Consider the following 19,938-nt stretch of genomic DNA (forward strand, 5'->3'; position numbering starts at 1 on the left):
GTTTGTGTGAGACACTCTGGTACGGCCCGGAGATTTGCGTTTACACAAACAACGTGTTTCTCGGAACTGTTCATGCCCTCGTGTAATGTCCTGTGCTGTAGGAGGATCCACACCATACCTAGTACGAAAGTCACGCTGAACAGTCATTACTGACCCGCACTGCGCAAAACGTAGAACATCAAACTTTTTCTGTTTCCCCGACATCACTTTTACTAGAAATGAAGTGGGCACACACTGCTGCTACCTAGCGGGAAACATGTAAAACTCGAGAGTTTGCTCTTTCCGACAGTACGTAGTTCACGCACATATTTCAAATTACATAATAGTTATGATTTTTTAAAAATCGGATGATTCGTTTTGATACAGCGTGTACTCCTTTCCTCTTTGAACGTTCATCTGAACTTCTAAATGGCTGAGGCCTCATTGAGAAGAAGATCAGGTGATCTTAGTGAACTGCACCGGTGTACTGCAATAATCATTGGCGTAATAATTGAAGAAAGAAAAAAAAGTTCAGTGGTCGCATTTGATAGTTCAGATTATATGGCTGTGGTTAGTGGAGGTGAATTCCTTCATTGGTTCCTTAGCCGTGGATTATTGTGTTTTTAAGTGTATGAACGAGAATAAGCGTTTCGACGCTATACTACCAGTGGTGCTCTCTAAAAACAGATATAAAATTACTGAAATAACTTTCGTATCGTAGTCCAGAGGTAACTTAAATTCTCTCTTTCTCTCCAATGACACAGCGTGACAGAAAACGTCTGTATAATGTTGACACGTTGTACAGTTAAGATCAACAATGTCTTTCGGCGACAACTCGCTGCAGTCGCATTTGTGGACAGCCCTTCTTACTGCTCGGTTTTGTTAAAGCACACGAGGTCCGCGCAGTCTATTCAACGCAACGATTGATTTCCTCAAGTATTGCGTGAAGTTGCGCAACTAGCTATATCAGGACGCAATGAGTAACTGTGATGTGTTCTCTACTGACTTGTCTGAGATAATTAGGGGCCACATTGCCTGTACGTGGGGATGTGCTTGCCCAGTCGCTCGTATTGGAGGATTACGTGGCATCTCAGAAGTACCTGAGAAAATGTGGATATGAAGACATCAAGAGGACGACGAAGAAGGCATTTGTACTCTTCAAAAAACTAGAAGACGTGAAGAATCTAACACGGTCAATGTTAGAGCCATTTTAGATGTCAACATTAGAATCCATTCATGTCACCAAAAATGGGCGGAAACCTCGATTTACTAGTGACTGTGGTTACTGTCCGCGCCATACTTGGCATTGTGGTCGACGAGGATGACACATTGTCTTTGTAACAGATCTGCCACAGCACAAAATACGATATTCCATTTTCCTCATTTAGTGTTATTTAATCACAACGATCGCGATTACGATTTAAAATCCCATTTTCAAATGATAGCTGTAAGAATATAAATTACGGTAATACCGATTTATATTGTTACAGCTATGACTTGAAAATGGCATTGTAAGCTGGAATAGCGACATAAATAACAGCCCAGACGGAAAATGTTGTTCTCTCTAAAATATTGCAAGACTGTGGACATAGTTACAAAGAAAATAACAAAGTGGAAGAGTAAGTTTGGCTGTTTGAGGTTGGTTGCTTGTATCTCGAGAGGGAGTACTGGTTGAAAGTTCATTGGCGATGGACTCTGAGGAATGCACTCACTTGTACAATAATGTTTGCTGGGAACGATTCGGTCTCTTTATCCAACAATAAAAATGTCGTATCACGACAACAGCAGCGTGCACGCATCTAAGAATGCTAAAAACTACCTGAGCTTTCACCGTAATATTGAATATGTTTGAGCCTCAATTTCCCCAGTTTGGGAGCCAAGTGAGGAACGTACACACAGGTTCCTGTCTTTGAGAGAACATATTTTTAGTATCTTGTATCCCACAAAGGTTTTACGAAGTCTTGGACAACGAATGTTGGTGGAATTCGTGATAAAAATAAAAGAAGCACTTTTTACTTTAAATGAACAAGGAGGGTTCGTGGTCCCCGTGTAAGTGAGGAATCATGATTTAATTTATTTCGAGTTTCTAATTTTTTAATCTTATATTTGAAGGGCTTATTTCAGTAGTGGTACAAGTCGATTACCTCCACTTTTCTGCCTGTAATGCTTCTGAAATTAATGATCCAAACAAACAGGAAGAAAGGTTCATCTCTAGCAAGAAGCCATATGATTGAATATTTCTGGTATCTCAACTGCAGGTTTTTCAGCGCTCATTTCAGTTTAGGACTCTTTATCTCACAATGAACAAAAATGGACTTGTACCACTATTGAAATAAGCCCTTCATTTATTTTCAGTATTGTTTCGTAATGACGGAATATGTAAAACTTGGATTTGATTTCTGGAGAAAAATCAAGCAGCCAGTCACCTTTAAAAATTATTTACTCTATGAGCCTCGTCTTTTAAATTTTTTCAAATGATCGCTAGATAACAATATCGAGATGTGACGTTCTTATTGTTTTAAAAACGGACATTCGTTATTGTTAAAACAATGACAGCTCCGAACTTCTCAGACAAGTTTGTTTACGGTGACCTTTTAGAGGAACAGTGTTGTGCATAAGCGGAAATTTCATGTGAATTTTTTCGCTGGATAATTTTTTTTACGATTCATGCAAAGTCCTAACTCAACAGTAATGCTTCGAATCGCTTCGTTCAACTTTTTCTAAATAACCACCCTCAGAAAAGACTGTTTACAAATCCTTCGAAGAATTTCATAGTGGCTATGCTTCCATGAAGTTCAGATGCCCAAAAAGCACAGAGGCTGTGTGCAACACGATCGAAATGGATCACCGCGTGTTTTACCGTGAGATACACTATCTGACAAAAAATATCCGGACACCAATTAATGGACATTAATATGACGGCTTGAATTCTGCTGGAGACACTTTCAATGACGTATGGGAATGTCTGTGGAGGAGTGGCAGCCCATTCTTTCTCAAGAGCCGAAAAAGAGAGAAGGTAGTGATGTTGGACGCTGGAGTCTGGAGCGAAGTCGACATTCAAACTCATTGCAAAGGACTTCCATTGGGCTTAGGTAGGGACTCTGAGCGGGACAGTCCATGTAAGGAATGTTATTGTTTGCAAACAATTGCTTCGCGGTTCGGCTTTAAGATGGTGTGCATTGTCATGCTGAAGCAATCAATCATCGTCTCTGAAGTGTTCTTTTACGAAAAAAAAATTGGGCTGACTGTAGGCTTTTAGAAAATTTAGCGAGATTTGTCAACTTGTTTAGTATAGCATTTTGCAGTGCAGTTATCTCTCGTACATGTGATACACGAGGGAATTGCTCGCAACGGTGCAGAACTTACGGGCTCGCACATGTGTTGCCGACAACGTCCTGTTAACAAAAGGACAGGATATTGTTACTTTCCACGCCATACGTTTCGTTAGGATTATTTTGAACGCATTTGTACCTGTATCCATATAACAGGGCACATAATGCATCGTGTATCCTAAGACATGTTACGTCAGCAGAAGCACAACAGCACATGTTCTTGTTGGAATATGTTTCCGGCAAGACTTCAGTAATGCTATGTCTCGACATCGGTGCTTCAGATTTGTTGCAGGGCGTACATTCATACGTAATAATCAAGTGAACAGTCTGTATCACGTAAAGTGCTATAGCGGTTCAGGATTATCGAAATGGGGTTCACGGTATGCCCAGAGATGGCTGAGTAACATCTAGATCTCGAATGAGAATTCTGCCTCCGGACATAGGAACGTGCGACATTTACGTCTTATAGCTTTTTGAGACCATGCTTGCTCTGCGAAGTTTTATGGGGAGCGCGATATTTCACGTACGAAATACGACAAAAAATGTATTAAATAGAAAACACGTGACATAGCCTCTAAAATTTGTGTTATGAAGTTATTAATGAATACTTATTTTTTTAGACTAAATAATTGTTCGTGTTTTAAATGGCAGCATGCAGTCAGTGTAGTGAATTATGCGTCTCGAGGAAAATCGTGTGCCATACCATGAACGTATGGGCCAACGTAAACAATACTTTGCGCCTTGTGTACAGGTTGGCCATGAAACTGACATGTTATTATTTGCGGACATTGATGTCTCTACACACAGTTAAGTGCATCTAGTTAAAATACTTCACACAAAAAAAGGAAGGAAGATTAAGGGTTAACGCCCCGTCGACATCGAGGTCATTAGAGATAGAGCACAAGTTGAGATTACGAAAGAATGGGGAAGGAAATCGGCCGTGCCCTTTCAAAGGAACACTCTCGGCATTTGCTTGGGCCGATTTAGAAAAATCACGGAAAAGCTAAATCAGGATGATCGAATGCGGATTTGAACCGTCGTCCTCCCGAAAGCGAGTCGTGTGTGCTAACCACTGCGCTACTTCGCACTATCTCAATGTTCAAATGTGTGTGAATTCCTAAGGGACCAAACTGCCGATGTCATCGATCGCTAGACTTAAACACTACTTAAACTAACTTATGCTAAGAACACACACACACACACACACACACACACACACACACACGCGCGCGCGCGCCCGGCTTACCAGGGTACTGTCTTAACTGATGAAGAAAAACCGTAAGCGACGCTGAACGTTTAGGTCGATACTGGCGGTGTGCTCGGATGACCCAACTGGACAAAAACGAAAAAAATAAGCTTAATGTCGTATGGCATCGTTGGCTGGGAAATCGCACTGGATGGGTTAAGCCGCCTGTCGTAAAGGTGCATTGGCGCCTTTTCATGCGAATATGACAGTTGTGTCATCTATGTAATTGTAGAGTGTAATGGATGTTTTTCACAGAAGCGGCGAAAAAAGCATGCCAAATTTAAAAGAACGCAAAACCCCCAAGATTGGCAAAGTTTCCCAGAAGTCCGAAATATAGTGCGTACTTCAGTGCGAGATGCTTTCAATAATTTTCACAACGAAACTCTGTCTCGAAATCTGGCAGAAACCCCAAAGAGATTCTAATCGTACATAAAGCATACCAGTGGCAAGACGCAATCAATACCTTCACTGCGTGATAAAAACGGCGAAGTCACTGATGACAGTGCCACTAAAGCAGAGTTATTAAACACGATTTTCCGAAACTCCTTCACCGAAGAAGACGAAAGAAATATTCGTGAACTCCAATCAAGAAGAACTGCCAAGATGAGAAACACAGAAATAGATATCCTCGGTGTCACAAAGCAGCTTAAATCACTTAATAAAAGCTAGGCTTCCGGTCCAGATTGTATACCGGTCAGGTTCTTCTCAGAGTATGCTGATACAATGGCTCCATATTTAGCAATTATATACAACCTCTCGCTCACAGAAAGATCCGTACCTGAAGACTGGAAAATTGCTCAAGTCAAACCAATACACAAAAAGGGAAGTAGGTGCAATGCGTTGAATTACAGTCCCATATCACTAACTTCGATTTGCAGTAGGGTGTTGGAACATATACTGTATTCGAAAGTTATGAACTACCTCGAAGAAAACGATTTATTGACACGTACTCAGCACGGATTCAGAAAATATGGTTGTTGCGAAACACAACTAGCTCTTTATAATCATGAAGTAATGAGGACAATCGACAGGGGTTCGTCTATGGTCGTTTCTGTAGAGACCTCTCACTCTGTTCCACTAAGCACACACCATGATCTGGTGGCAGTTCTTCCATTTTGGTGTTTGTTGGAATCAACAACAAAAAAGAAAATAACCCAACTCAGTCGTTTATTTGAAAAATGTACTGGAGGTATGTTATAAGACAAGACGTAACACGCACAGGTGGTAATAATAATTTCATATCCAAAAGAAGCTATTGCCCTGTGATAATATTCACGCTTACTAAAGATGGAAAAGTCACCTTTTCTTAGTAAAACGTGGAAGAGGTATAAGATATCAGAAAACTCCGTAACTGCCAGGAAGGTGCATATACAGGGCTATTACAAATGATTGAAGCGATTTCATAAATTCACTGTAGCTCCATTCATTGACATATGGTCACGACACACTACAGATACGTAGAAAAACTCATAAAGTTTTGTTCGGCTGAAGCCGCACTTCAGGTTTCTGCCGCCAGAGCGCTCGAGAGCGCAGTGAGACAAAATGGCGACAGGAGCCGAGAAAGCGTATGTCGTGCTTGAAATGCACTCACATCAGTCAGTCATAACAGTGCAACGAAACTTCAGGACGAAGTTCAACAAAGATCCACCAACTGCTAACTCCATTCGGCGATGGAAGCGCAATTTAAAGCTTCTGGATGCCTCTGTAAGGGGAAATCAACGGGTCGGCCTGCAGTGAGCGAAGAAACGCGTAGCCCGCGGAAAATTGGCTCATGCCACAACTGGGGACCGACAGCGCAGACTTCATCTTTCAACAGCACTTCCATCATGATGTTCGGCATTTCTTAAACAGGAGATTGGAAAACCGATGGACCGGTCGTGGTGGAGATCATGATCAGCAATTCATGTAATGGCCTCCACGCTCTCCCGACTTAACCCCATGCGATTTCTTTCTGTGGGGTTATGTGAAAGATTCAGTGTTTAAACCTCCTCTACCAAGAAACGTGCCAGAACTGCGAGCTCGCATCAACGATGTCTTCGAACTCATTGATGGGGATATGCTGCGCCGAGTGTGGGAGGAACTTGATTATCGGCTTGATGTCTGCCGAATCACTAAAGGGGCACATATCGAACACTTGTGAATGCCTAAAAAAGCTTTTTGAGTTTTTGTATGTGTGTGCAAAGCATTGTGAAAATATCTCAAACAATAAAGTTACTGTAGAGCTGTGAAATCGCTTCAATCATTTGTAATAACCCTGTAGTTCAGTAAGAGTATAGAGTTCAAAAGTAGGAGTAGTTAATGATGGCGAGGAACTTAAAATCTAAAACGAATCAACTTCCGGTACATAAATTGGCGTAGTAAGATGCTCTCTTCACTATAGCTCCCGTCCCTCGTACGTGCAAACTGCAGTTTGCGTGCATGGGATAGCGATTTCACGAGGCATATCTGTAAATATAAGGAACTCATGACAACAGAAACACATACGTTACCAATACGAGATCATCTCTTCGGCTTCTACCCAGGTCATCGAAACTCGCCCTGTGTAGTCTGTCATTCGTTTTACAATAACGAGCGCATCACTTTACAAAGTTCCTAGTATGAATCAGAGATTATAATCAACTTTACAAGTAATGCCTTATAGGTCATTTAATGACAATATAAAAAATATTTAACCGTATTATACGATATTATTCACAAACTTCTGACGAACCATAACACTTAACTTGTGTTCAAAAACCGTTTCGGTACGGTACATGACAGATGGAAACTGTAATTACAGCTAAATGTATTTGGAAGACCATATGTACGAAACACTTATCCATTCAGTTGTAACTTACTGCGAAGTGATGTTGCAAACGTAATAGACGCTTATAAAACAGGATTTTCGCCCTTCTTCTATTTCTTGGTATTATCCCGCGTCTTTGACGGGATTGGTATGTTTTTCTAGGGCTTTGGTCGTGTTGTTAGTGTTAGAAGGTGGTGTCGCTTGTCCCTTCTGTCGCCACCCCTCCCCTCCCCCCCTCTCCGGCCCATGTACGGAATTTGTGTACACCATTTGTCTGCGTCTAGTGTTATCCCATGTGATAGTGCGAGAACATTTTCGAAATGATTGCAAATAGCATAACTGAGGCGGGACGTGCATATCAGTCTGGTATTCATCTAGTCGGATGTGGGGAAACTGCCTAAAAACCACAGCCAGGATGGCCGGCACACCGGCCTCGTCGTTATCCGCCGGCAAGATACGAACCGAGGCCGGCGTGTGTCCCCCGAATCCCGGAAGCGCCGTGCTAACATTGTCTCTTGCCAAAAACATTACTGAGGACGCACTCGGAGACTACTTTTACAATTATAATTTTCACATGTATTTACTGCTTTCAACAGTGCAATGGAATGTGCGTCCTCGGTCGTGATCAGAGTTTGTTTACGAAGTGTACGTGTAATGCATTGTGATCTGTTATGTATTTCTATCCGTAATGTCTGTCTACAATAAAGAGAGCACACTAGAGTTCAAATAAAACTACAGGCGTATTCCAGAAGACGCATTTCAGAAGATGATTCTAGTAAAAATATGAAAGCAAACGTTGTCTTCCGACTACGTAGCCGAGGTCGTTAACGCACACTTTTACAGTGGCTCTCGATTCGGAGTTAACTGACTGGAATTATGACCGTAGAAAAATTTTCGTCGCTAGTATTTGGCCGGCATACAACAGAAACAACCACACCACACTCACTCACCATATACACTCAACACACAACGTTGGTACTTCGCGAAGTAAAGTTGCGACTGTGCACGAAGGAAGTAAAGATGTTTTAATTCGGCGGCTGAACCCCCTCGTCTCTCAGCCAACCATGCCATAGGACTTATCTTACGCGAGTTTCAATACCTTGCTTCTGCTTAAAAGCCACTGGTCACGGCAACGCACGCGGTGCAAACAACTCCGTCACTGCTGTATGTGCTGATGGAAGAAAGCATTAGGGGATGCGAATCAGGGTGCATTTAGCTCTCGCATTGACGTATGTCGATAGATATCTGTCAAACGATGTATCTCTGATTGTACTGCGGCACGTGGAAAAAGAACATACAGTGGATTTGGTGTGACGGCCTGTGGTTGTTTTCCATGGAAGATTGAATGCGGGTATATGTGAAAACATTTTAGATAGCAGAATACTCTACAGTTTGAAAACAGTTTGGTATCATCATTTATAATGCTCCAGTCCATATTGCAGCGATCACTGAATTGTATAATTGTAAGAATTCTTTGAGATATCACTGTAGCCTGCATAAGCGGCAGACATTGTTATTAAATACAGCCATTCACGCTGATTGCTCACCATGTTTATTGAAGCGAGAGGTGTCTAAATAGTTTAAATAATTGGAGAACCACATCACTCTTCACGAATGTAATATCGATTTGGTCGCATATTCAGGAAGATGTATGAATTTTATGCCGACTGTGCTAGCAGTTGCCATCAAAGTATGTACTTTCAGCGTAGTTGAATGTAGAGCACTGACATCACGACAAAATTATCACGAAGTGGACAAAAACTAGTAACTGATTAGCGCTTGGCGCTTGGCAACTAACGTTTAAGTAGTGTAATTCTCGTAAGTAGACGATCCGTGATTAGTCACTGTAGTCAAATTTTTAATGGTACTTGTCAGGATACAAAACGGTCACATACAGACACTAGACTGAGAATTGTTTGAAGGGTCTTGAGGACTCTATTTCGCCGAAGGAGATGGAAGCCAAATATAAAAATGTCATTCGACTAAATCTCGGGTATTTTTTGTCTGCCTGGAACAGTTACCAAGTTTAACAAAGTGAAGCGATAGAGAAGGTTCAACGAAGAGGTGCGCGATTCATTTCGTTTTTGTTTAGTCAAATAAACGTTTGACAATTGAAAATTGCAAGTACCGGAAATCAAGGCATTCTGCATCGTGAAGGACCTATCAAAATTCCGAAAGTCCACAGTCCAAAACGAGCCCAGAAATCTTTTAACAACGGCTACAAAAAGAATTAGAGATTTCGAGTGATCAATCACTCGTTTCCAGTCATCCACTATCCAGTCGTGTCGCTCTTTACACACGACCTTGTCTATAGAAATGTGTTGCTTATGAGGAACTACTGGACCGTTTGTACCCTATTCTTTTTAACTCCCAACGCACGTTGTATTAGCTGAACTGCTGCCAGCATTTTGGAACTTGAGTGATTGCTTCCGCTGGTTTCATGCATTTTCCACACCCTGCAGCCAGCAGTGCTCCAAGATCCCTGCCCTTCAGTACATGAGTTATGATTGGTCTTGGTTGAGCTGTGGTTCTTTTTACACATTTTCACAATCACATCACCAACAGTTGACTTAGGCACATTTGGAAAGGTTGAAATTTTCCTGATGGACGTGTTACTCGGGTGCCATCCAATGACCTGTCCACGTTCGAAGTCACTGTGCTCTCGTGGCCCACATATCCTACTAGTAACGCTTCGCAACTGACAACACAGTACAACCCCCGCCCCAAAATCTCCTTTTATAGTGGCGGGTCCGCCTCTCGTGATATCGAGTGGTCAATTCCACATTACTAGGAATGTCCAGATACTTTTGATCGCTTAGTGTATCCGGACGTATACAATCATCCTATCCGCGTACCATCCGCATAAGAAACAAGAAGGGGGAAAATGATTTTGATAATGCTCTCTGGCACCAATCGGTAAATTGCGGAGTCCATATTTGGATGGTTCTTTTAAGTGCGTGATGGACGATTTCCCTGTTCATCCGAGCGAGTGTTCCATCATTAATTACCACGGTGTGAATGAAGCGGTCAATTCTGACCTTTCTATTATGAGAGCTAAAGCAAGGCCGTAAAAAGAACCAATCAGGTAAGTAAAGGCAACGGAGAGATGACTGGTGGAGTACCGTTAGAACGAGCTGGACCTAGAGGAAATCGAATCTGTACGGTTTAAAAAAAGTGAATTATGTCAGTTCTTCAGGTAAACAGGACGATAAAACTGGTTGGGTGTACGACAGTGCGCACGTAGCTTTTCGCAGCCGTTCCTGAAGGACAGGTACTGTAAAGTAGAGAAGGTCCCAGGTACAATGTATCGATACCGTGATTACCAAGAGGTAAAATGTGGAGCGTCAATACGGTTGCAACGACAGGGCTTGGCCATTAAATATGACGTGGATGCTGATACATCAGTTTTAAAATCTAACTTGACTTCAAAGATCTTTTTTCTGAGTTTTGTTCAGATGGTCATTACATATCAACCACCACAGAAAATCCAGCGTTTCTTTACCATAGAAAGAAAAAAAAATTAGCTTGCCAGCAATACTGCCAGATTGCAAGCCACTAACGACAGAAGAATCGCTGTTAATATGTCTAGGGACAAAAAAGTGAATCTGCGTCAGAATTGAGGGGAAAGCAAAAGGGTGCACGGAACAAGATGTGTGGGACAAATGTACAGCTCGCCGTCCGTATCGTTTAATCCGTACGAATAATGATTAGCAGAGAAAGCCTTCGAAGTAATGAAGGTTTTATCGCCAGAGGGACAGCTGCAATGTCTGCTATGTATCCTCAATCCTACGCTTAGATTTTGTAAGTAAAATGTTTATATTTGTGGTCAGTGCGTTGTTCGGGAACAAAATAAGACTAAAATACTAAATTTAAAAAATGTTGTGATAACCAAAATAGTAGGGACGTAGCATATATGCTACATCAGGACGCATATACGTCTTTTATCCTGGTAATGACATGTTTCGAGGGATCCTTTCGATGGATTTTATTTATAAACTGACAGCTGAAATACGTAAATATACTTATGAGAGTCCACAAAATGTTATTTTATTATTACATCTGAAAATACATTATTTTGGCACGCCAAGTAACTTTTATTGAATGCTGCACTTTGCTTTAAAGTGACACAGATACATGACACTGCTTTTCACCATAGTCAGCAAGTCTCTGTAAACAACGGTAGGAACTTTCGACCAATCGTTCATTTCATCGACCACAGATATCAAGTCCTTGGTCAAGGAGCCACTCGAGAACCACTGTGTGAACGTCCGCATCGTTGGAAAATTTCTTTTCCCCTGCGATTGCTATGAATCAGTTCCTCAACTGCCTGGATGTTGTCGTGTGTGTGGCCGATGTTGATGTCGGTCCTTCCCCGCTCATCAGCGCCACCCACGTCTGTGCGGCATTGATAAAATTGTTGGTACCATTTCACTACAGCTGGACGCGGCATTAGATTTGGTCCACTTACCGACAGAATTTCATGGTGAATCTGTGAGCAATTGTAGACATTTTGTTCACAATAATCGTACTGTCCTGCTCACTTCAACTTTGGAATACTTTTCCACTTGCAGCGCCATTTCACTCCCAGACTGTAATGCACCTGTTATCATTTCTGCAGGAAAACTCTGTTTGCAGAACACCAAGAACATTAACTCTCTTTTGAAATGCACCACTCTCGTTACACAGTTATCGTAGCGTAGAACGACCATGCGTAACTTATTTTTAAAGTCCTACGAATATGGTCTATTCTGCTGTTTTTTTTTTTTTTTTTGTAGGGAACTGCGAATTCTTCTGTGAAACAAACATATATTTTGCATTTAGTGCCCTACGTAAATGTGGAACTCATACATCCAGGCAACCCACATATATGAAACGACTTTTATGGGCTTTATTCATCATCTCAGGTAGGCGCATGATAGCAAGGGAAACTCCCCATCGCACCCCCTTCAGATTTAATTGTAAGATGGCCCAGTGAACAGTCCGTCAAAAACTTTACACAGATCAATCGTGAAAACAGGAAGGTGTACTGAATTGTGAAAAAAAAAGCAAAATAGAAAAAGTGAACTGTCCGTGCTTAGGATATGCAACATTGAGCGATATTGACTTGCTGCGGCGTTGTGGTTATGGGTTCACGGTGTTGGACTGCGAAGCGGGAGATCCGTGTTCGAATCTCCTTCGCGCCCTGTTTCTCATCTCACAAAATTATGATCCGAATATCTGGTCGTTGCTGTCTCTGTTCGCTGTATTCAAATTTGTGTCTGTGTCATGGTGTAACGACCGTTTGCAGCAGCGAGGTGTAATGAAAGGACCTCCAGACGTATGTACGTCCTATTTGTTCTACACAACTAACACATGTTATGAATCTTGCGTTCATTTTATAAGTTTTGACTCTTGAATTCCTTTATTATAACACAGTTCACACGCGTTTATTTGTTGTTTTCGTTTCTGTGAGAGGCCTGTGCTGCATCTCGCTTGCTCTCACTATTCATCATATTTACTTGCGCCATTAATCTATTCTACATTACTCATACTCTAGAACCAATGTATAGTATGACAACTGCCAAGACTGCAAATGGAGAACAGGCACGGCAATGACCGAACGGAAAGTTTATAATTTTGCGAGAAAAAAGAGGCAGGAGGGAGTTTTGAACACAGATCTCCCGCTTTGCAGTCCAACACCGTAACCACACAACCACGACGCCGCGGCTCTTGCAGTTTGCTCGATGATGCACGTCTTGACCTAGGATCGTTCGCTGTTTCTATTTTGCTTGTTTTTTCACAGTTCAGTACATCCTCTTCGTGTTTTCATGTTTGATCTATGTTCAATTTTTGACGGGCTATCCACTGAGCCATCTTACCACCAAATCTACGGAAGGGGGGGGGGGGGGGAGCGATTGGAAGTTTCCCTTGTAAGGAACATCCTTGCTGTTGGTGATAGTATAGTCTTTGGTGTTCTGTGGCGTTTCCTGTTTGGGAATTTATCGTCAGTGTCATCACTTTCCCCTCTTCTTGTCCACTCTCTTTTCTCCTTGCATTCTATCCTCTTTAATGTGAAAGTATAGGTCGTTGCCGAATGTAGACACGGTGCTACATCGGAAATATGTATCGTTATATTGTTGTGATGAAATAAAAAGTAACTTATTCCGGTAGCGTTGGGTATTGGTATTAGCATATTACAGCATATTCTAAACACGTTAAAACTGAAAATTACTGAATAAAACCATAAATTACAGTTATTTCTCGGAGCCATGCTAATACTGTGATAAACAGCTTTCGTGAACCAGACGCTGAAACCTACTAGTGGCTAACAGAAACTAAATAGAGTGATGTATAAATATGATGTGGTGTAAAGTATACGCTACAGTCAGGCGCAGCAAGTTAATAGCGTAGAAAGGAATGAAAGTTGAATGCTACATGAGGACTGAGGAGGGTATGCTAATGATGTAGTTCTGTTGCCTAGGCAAGAAGAAAATTTGCAAAGCATGTTTCACAAGTGGCTTGCAGTGGGAAGTAAAGTACACTATGTGATCAAAAGTACCCGGACACACCCAAAAACATGCATTTTTCATATTAGGAGCATTGTGCTGCCACCTACTGCCAGGTACTCCATAACAGCGACCTCAGTAGTCATTAGACATCCCGAAAGAGCAGAATGGGGCGCTCCGCGGAACTCACGGACTTCGAACGTGGTCAGGTGATTGGGTGTCACTTGTGTCACACGTGTGTGCGCGAGATTTCCATACTCCTAAACATCCCTAGGTCCACTGTTTCCGATATGTTAGTGAAGTGGAAACGTGGAAGGACACGTACAGCACAAAAGCGTACAGGCCGATCTCGTCCGTTGAAGAGGATCGTAATGTGTAATAAGCAGACATCTATCCAGCCCATCACACAAGAATTCCAAACTGCATCAGGATCCACTACAAGCACTAGGACAGTTAGGCGGGAGGTGAGAAAACCTGGATTTCATGGTCGAGCGGCTGCTCATAAGCCACATATCACGCTAGTAAATGCCAAACGAGCCTCCCTTCGTGTAAAGAGCGTGAACATTGGACGATTGAGCAGTGGAAAAATGTTGTGTGGAGTGACGAATCACGATATACAATGAGGCGATTTGATGGCAGGATGTGGATACGGCGAATGCCCGGTGAACGTCATCTGCCAGCATGTGTAGTGCCAACAGCAAAATTAGGAAGCGGTGGTGTTATGGTGTGGTCGTGTTTGTCATGGAGGGGGCTTGCACCCCTTGTTATTTTGCGTGGCACTATCACAGCACAGACCTACACTGATGTTTTAGCACCTTCTCGCTTCCCACTGTTGAAGAGCTATACGGGAATGGCCATTGCATCCTTCAACCTGTTCATAATTCACGCCCTGTGGCGGAGTGGTTACACGACAATGACGTCCCTGTAATGGACTGGCCTGCACAGAGTCCTCACCTGAATCCTATAGAATACCTGTGGGATGTTTCGGAACGCCGACTTCGTGCCAGGCCTCACCGACCGTCATCGATACCTCTCTTCAGTGCAGCACTCCGTGAAGAATGGGCTGCCATTCCGCAAGAAATCTTCCAGCACCTGATTGAACGTATGTCTGCGAGAGTGGAAGCTGCCATCATGGTTAAGGATGGGCCAACACCATACTGAATTCCAGTGCCGATGGAGCGCGCCACGAACTTGTAACTCATTTTCAGCCAGGTGTCTGTATACTTTTGATCACATAATGTTTGTAACGGAGTGAACTTAAGACATTGTAATTAATTTTGAATTTTATGACAGTGAAAGACCATGCCAAATGTTGCTAGAAGACAACACTACACAGAGTTCGGTAGCAAAAGATGCCTGTAGCCTAAAGGAAATTATCGGAAAGGCTGCATTTATAAAGCTGACCTCCAAGCTTCATCTGTATGCGGAAACAGATCGCAGACTTGTACATTTGGAGCAACGTTCTGTATTGTTCAGAAATTTGGGTCCTAGACAAAAGGAAAAACAAATACCTGGAAGTGTTTGAGTATGTTGCTGAAGAAAAATGGACAGTTAGCATGGAATTTCATATGAAGATTTGCTTGGAGACGGATTCGAAGAAAAACTGTTACATCATGTGATTCGTAAGAGAAAAGCTGATTGCAATGTATGCATCTTGAGGATGACGTGTCTGCTGCATGATATATTTGAAATTTGAAAGAAAACTGATAGGATCGCCAAGCTGTGAAAGAAGAGAAATACACTTCACAGTTTAAGAGAGAAGAAAGGCTGTACAATCTGATGGCTAACGAAGCAGAAGACAGGCAGAAGTAGGAGATTCACAAACCATTTGCGTTGACTTGCAAGCAGGCGGAAAACATAATGTCGTTTAATAACCACCAGAGCGATAGTTTTCGTGACAAACGAAATTAAAACACTCACTTTAATCAGATGTTTACGAATTTATAATCATCAGCTTGGTAAATATGACTGTCGTGCATGACAATAATTGGGTAATTTACCTGTTTCAGTATATTATGTTTGTAGGATAGCACCTTTGGAATACTTTCAGTAAATTTGCAAAGGAAACTAAGGATACTGACGTAGTGGAAAGAACATCAAGCGAGGTAGCGCGGTGGTGAGGCGGTGGACTTGTGTTAGGATGGACGACAGTTCAAGTCCCCGTTCGGCTGTGCTGATGTAGATTTTCCGTGCTTTCCATAAATCGCGTAAGGCCAATGCAGGGATGGTTGCTTTGAAAAGGCACGGCTGATTTCCTTCCCTATCCTTCCTTCAGTCCGAGATTTTGGTGCATCTCTAATGACCTCATCGTCGACGTGACGCTACACTCTAGCCTTCCACAAAGAAAATACACAGTATAGTATTGCTGATCCTCCAGAGAATGAAACTGTTCGCAGCTTCTTCAATGACTGAAACAGCGTACTGGCTTGGAACCCGAAGCCTGCCTTTCGCGGGCAGTGATCTGACAAACTGAGCTATTCAGGCGCAACTTGTAACTTGGTTTCATAGCTTCAGTTCTACCTGAACTCCTGTCAAGGATTGGCATTTGAATATCTATCTGGCACGTAGTTTTAATAGAACTGTAAATTTCGCAATAGCTCCCACACTTCCTAGTGAATAAATCATTATGAAAACTAACATTTAGCCTAGACTAAGTCATTCGCCGCCCTATCATTTCTCGTAGGAGTGCTACTTCTCTATGATAAGCAGGAGAACTTCTGTAGCAACAGTGACAGAACTGAAACTGCGAATATCTGGATAGCTTACTGGTTACAGTATTACTTGTGAAAGTAGCGCATCCGTATTCGATTCCAGGGGCTGTACGGTACACTGTTTTAATGTCAAGAAGTTTCATGACAGAGTAAACTTAGCTACATAGTCAAAGATTAATTTTGAAAACTGAAATGTTGTTTAGTCTTCCTGGTTACGTCGATAATAGCTGTAGCCTCCTTTTGCTTTATTGGTTGAAAGATAGCACGCCTTTTTTTTTTTAGTTTGTTTGTGTAATAATCGTCTATTCGTAGCCCGCTGGGCGACATATTAATCGCCATCTGAACAGACCAACATGGTCGCTTTGCCTGCAGATCGTGTAGAACTGATTGCTGTCGGTCATGTGAACACCTGCCTCCTACACGAGTCGTGGCAGTGAGGTGGTGTGTGTATGTGCCATTCGGTTGCGTGGAATCAGTGCAGTAATATGGATCGGCATAGAGCCTTCACAGAATACTTAGCAATTGTATACAACCACTCGCTCGTCGAAAGATCCGTACCTTCAGACTGGAAATTTGCACAAGTCACGCCAAAACCAAAGAAAGGAAATAGGAGTAATCCGCCGAATCACAGACCCATATCGCTAACTTCGATTTGCAGCAGGATTTTGGAACATATACTGTGGTCGAAGATCACGAGTTACCTCGAAGAAAACTATTTCTTGACAAACAGCCGACATGGATTCAGAAAATATCGTTCATGTGCAACAGAAGTAGCTCTTTATTCACGAAGTAATCAAAGGTATCGACGGGGGATGTCGGACTCATTCCATATTCTGAGATTTCCAGAAAGCTTTTGACACCGTTCCTCACAAGCGACTTCTAATCAGGTCGAGTGCCTAAGGAATATCGTCTATAGTTTGCGATTGAATTCGCGTTTTCTTTTCAGAAAGGTCACAGTTCGTAGTAATGGATGGAAAGCCATAGACTAAAGCGGAAGTAATATATGGCGTTCGCCATGGAAGGTGTTCCTGATGTTAAAAAATGATGTAGGAGACAATCTGATAAGTCCACTGAGATTGTTTGAAGCCGATGCTGTCATTTACCGTCTTTTAAAGTCAGCAGATTATCCAGACAAATTGCAGAACGATTTAGACAAAATATCTGTGGAGTGCGAAAAGTGGCAATTGACTCTAAATAATGACAAGTGTGAAGTCATCTACAGGAGTACTAAAAGGAAACGAGCGAGGTGGCGCAGTGGTTAGCACACTGGACTCGCATTCGGGAGGACGACGGTTCAATCCCGCGTCCGGCCATCCTGATTTAGGTTTTGCGTGATTTCCCTAAATCACTCCAGGCAAATGCCGACATCTTTCCCCATCCTTCCCTAATCCGATGAGACCGATGATCTCGCTGTCTGGTCTTCTCCCCCAAACAACCCAACCAACTAAAAGGAATCCGCTAAATTTCGCTCATTCGATAAATCACACAAATCGAAAGGCTGCCAATTCGACTAAGTGCTTAGGGGTTACAATTACGAATAACTTAAATTGGGACGATCACGTAGATGTTGTGGGGAAAGCAAACCGACTGTGATTTATTGGCGGAACACTTAGAAAATGCAACAGGTCTACTAAAGACACTACTTACACTACACTGCGCTTCTCCGCCCGCTTCTGTGCTGTGCGATGCGGCGTGGGATCCGCATCAGTTATGATAGGTGGAGGACATCGAAAAAGTCCAAAGAAGGGCAGCTCGGTTTTTATTATCGTTAAGTAGGAGAGAAACTGCCACGGATACGATACACGAATTGGCGTGGCGTTTATAGTTGCGGCAGGAACTTTGCATGAAATATCAGTCACTAACTTTCCCCTCAGTGTGTGAAGATAGTTTGATGGCGCCCACCTGCATAGTGAGAAATGATCATCATAATAAAATAAGAGAAATCAGGGTTCGCATGGAAAGATTTAAGTGTTCGTTTTTCCCGCGAGAGTTGTACGGTAGAGAAATAGCTTGAAGGTGGTTCTATTAGCCGTCTGCCAGGCACTTAATTGTGAGTTGCAGAGTAATCATCTAGATGTCTGTATCGCATGTAGGAGCTATCGTACTTACACTTGCGAAATATTACGCTGTTGATAAACTTCCCAATTTCTTGATGTGTCAACGCGGACTGTTCATTGTGTGTACAAGAATTGCTGTACCATTCGCAGCCACCTAACGCGGGGTAAGAGCTGTGGCGCTATGAACATCGTAACCTACAGGGGCGGAGACAAGTGTCACACCTTGTGAGCGAGAGAAGTTCCTGTAGTCATTGAATGCAGGTCCACAAGAGGCAGTTTCCGAGCAAACATTGCGAAAGGAAGTGCATGCAACGGACATTTTCGTTCGGATAACACACAAAGGCCATTGCTCACAGTGCCATGTAAAGCTTGAACGCTTTCAGTGGACTAAACAACACAGAAACTCGATAGTAATTGAAATTAGAATTATATTAATACCTTCAGCTGCTGACGGGCGTTTGATATATGTCAACGAACGGGGACAGGTGAAAATGTGTGCCCCGACCGGGACTCGAACCCAGGACCTCCTGCTTACATCGCAGACGCTCTATCCATCTGAGCCACCGAGGGCACAGAGAATAGTGCGACTGCAGGGACTATCTCGCGCATGCCTCCCGCGAGACCCACATGCTCACCTTGTATGTCCACACACTACATTCGTAGTGTCCCACCTCAACACACTCATTACTCGTAGAAGACATTCTTACCAAGTCCCGCAAGATTTCGGGGAATATGTGTACATCCGCACAGAAGAAGGTCATGGCCGGTATTGCCAGAACTGTATACTGATATTGATATGGTGTCTGTTCTTTCGGACATGTCCGAAAGAACAAACACCATATCCATATAAGGATAGTAATTGAGTGGAGACGTGTAGCGTGGTCCGACTAGGAGAGGTCTTGCCTGTCTCCAAATGGTGTAAGCTGGCGAAGAAAGTGGATGAACTCGCTTTAGCATCTGTACTTAATTGTAAAGTGGATATAAAATCCTATGAAACTGTGCTCTTTTTAGATTACTTGGGCCGTTGATTAGGAATTTGATGTCGGAATTACAAAATGCAAAATAGCGGATCAAAAGTTATAAATGTAGCGGATTCGAGCAAAACTTTGGGTATAAAGTATTGCGAGGTCGCTCATAATGAATTAGAAGTCTAAATAGCCATATTAAAATGATTTATTCGATATTTTACATTTTCAGTCGCTTTTTTGAAATTAAGTGAGCGTGTGGCATCGTTGGCCGGGAGGCCCCATCATTATTGCTTTCTGCTTTCGGAAGTGTCGCTGTCGAGTTGTCCACTGGGAGATGCTTCGAAAAGCAGATCTTTTACCTCTTGTGGCATCTAT

General features: G+C 42.5%; 1 protein-coding gene and 1 non-coding gene across 2 annotated transcripts in view; one reads left to right on the plus strand and one right to left on the minus strand.

The window, feature by feature from the left end:
• The window catches only part of LOC126183848 (probable ATP-dependent RNA helicase DDX31), a 262,254-nt gene that overhangs the window by 25,866 nt on the left and 216,450 nt on the right, over positions 1 to 19,938 (plus strand). The gene's annotated exons all lie outside the window — the stretch shown is intronic.
• On the minus strand, positions 19,092 to 19,166 carry Trnat-ugu (transfer RNA threonine (anticodon UGU)). Its single transcript has one exon. It is a non-coding gene; the product is annotated as a tRNA-Thr (tRNA).

Source organism: Schistocerca cancellata, chromosome 4, assembly GCF_023864275.1.
Source record: "Schistocerca cancellata isolate TAMUIC-IGC-003103 chromosome 4, iqSchCanc2.1, whole genome shotgun sequence".
In the NCBI taxonomy this organism is placed as follows: Eukaryota; Metazoa; Arthropoda; class Insecta; order Orthoptera; family Acrididae; genus Schistocerca; species Schistocerca cancellata.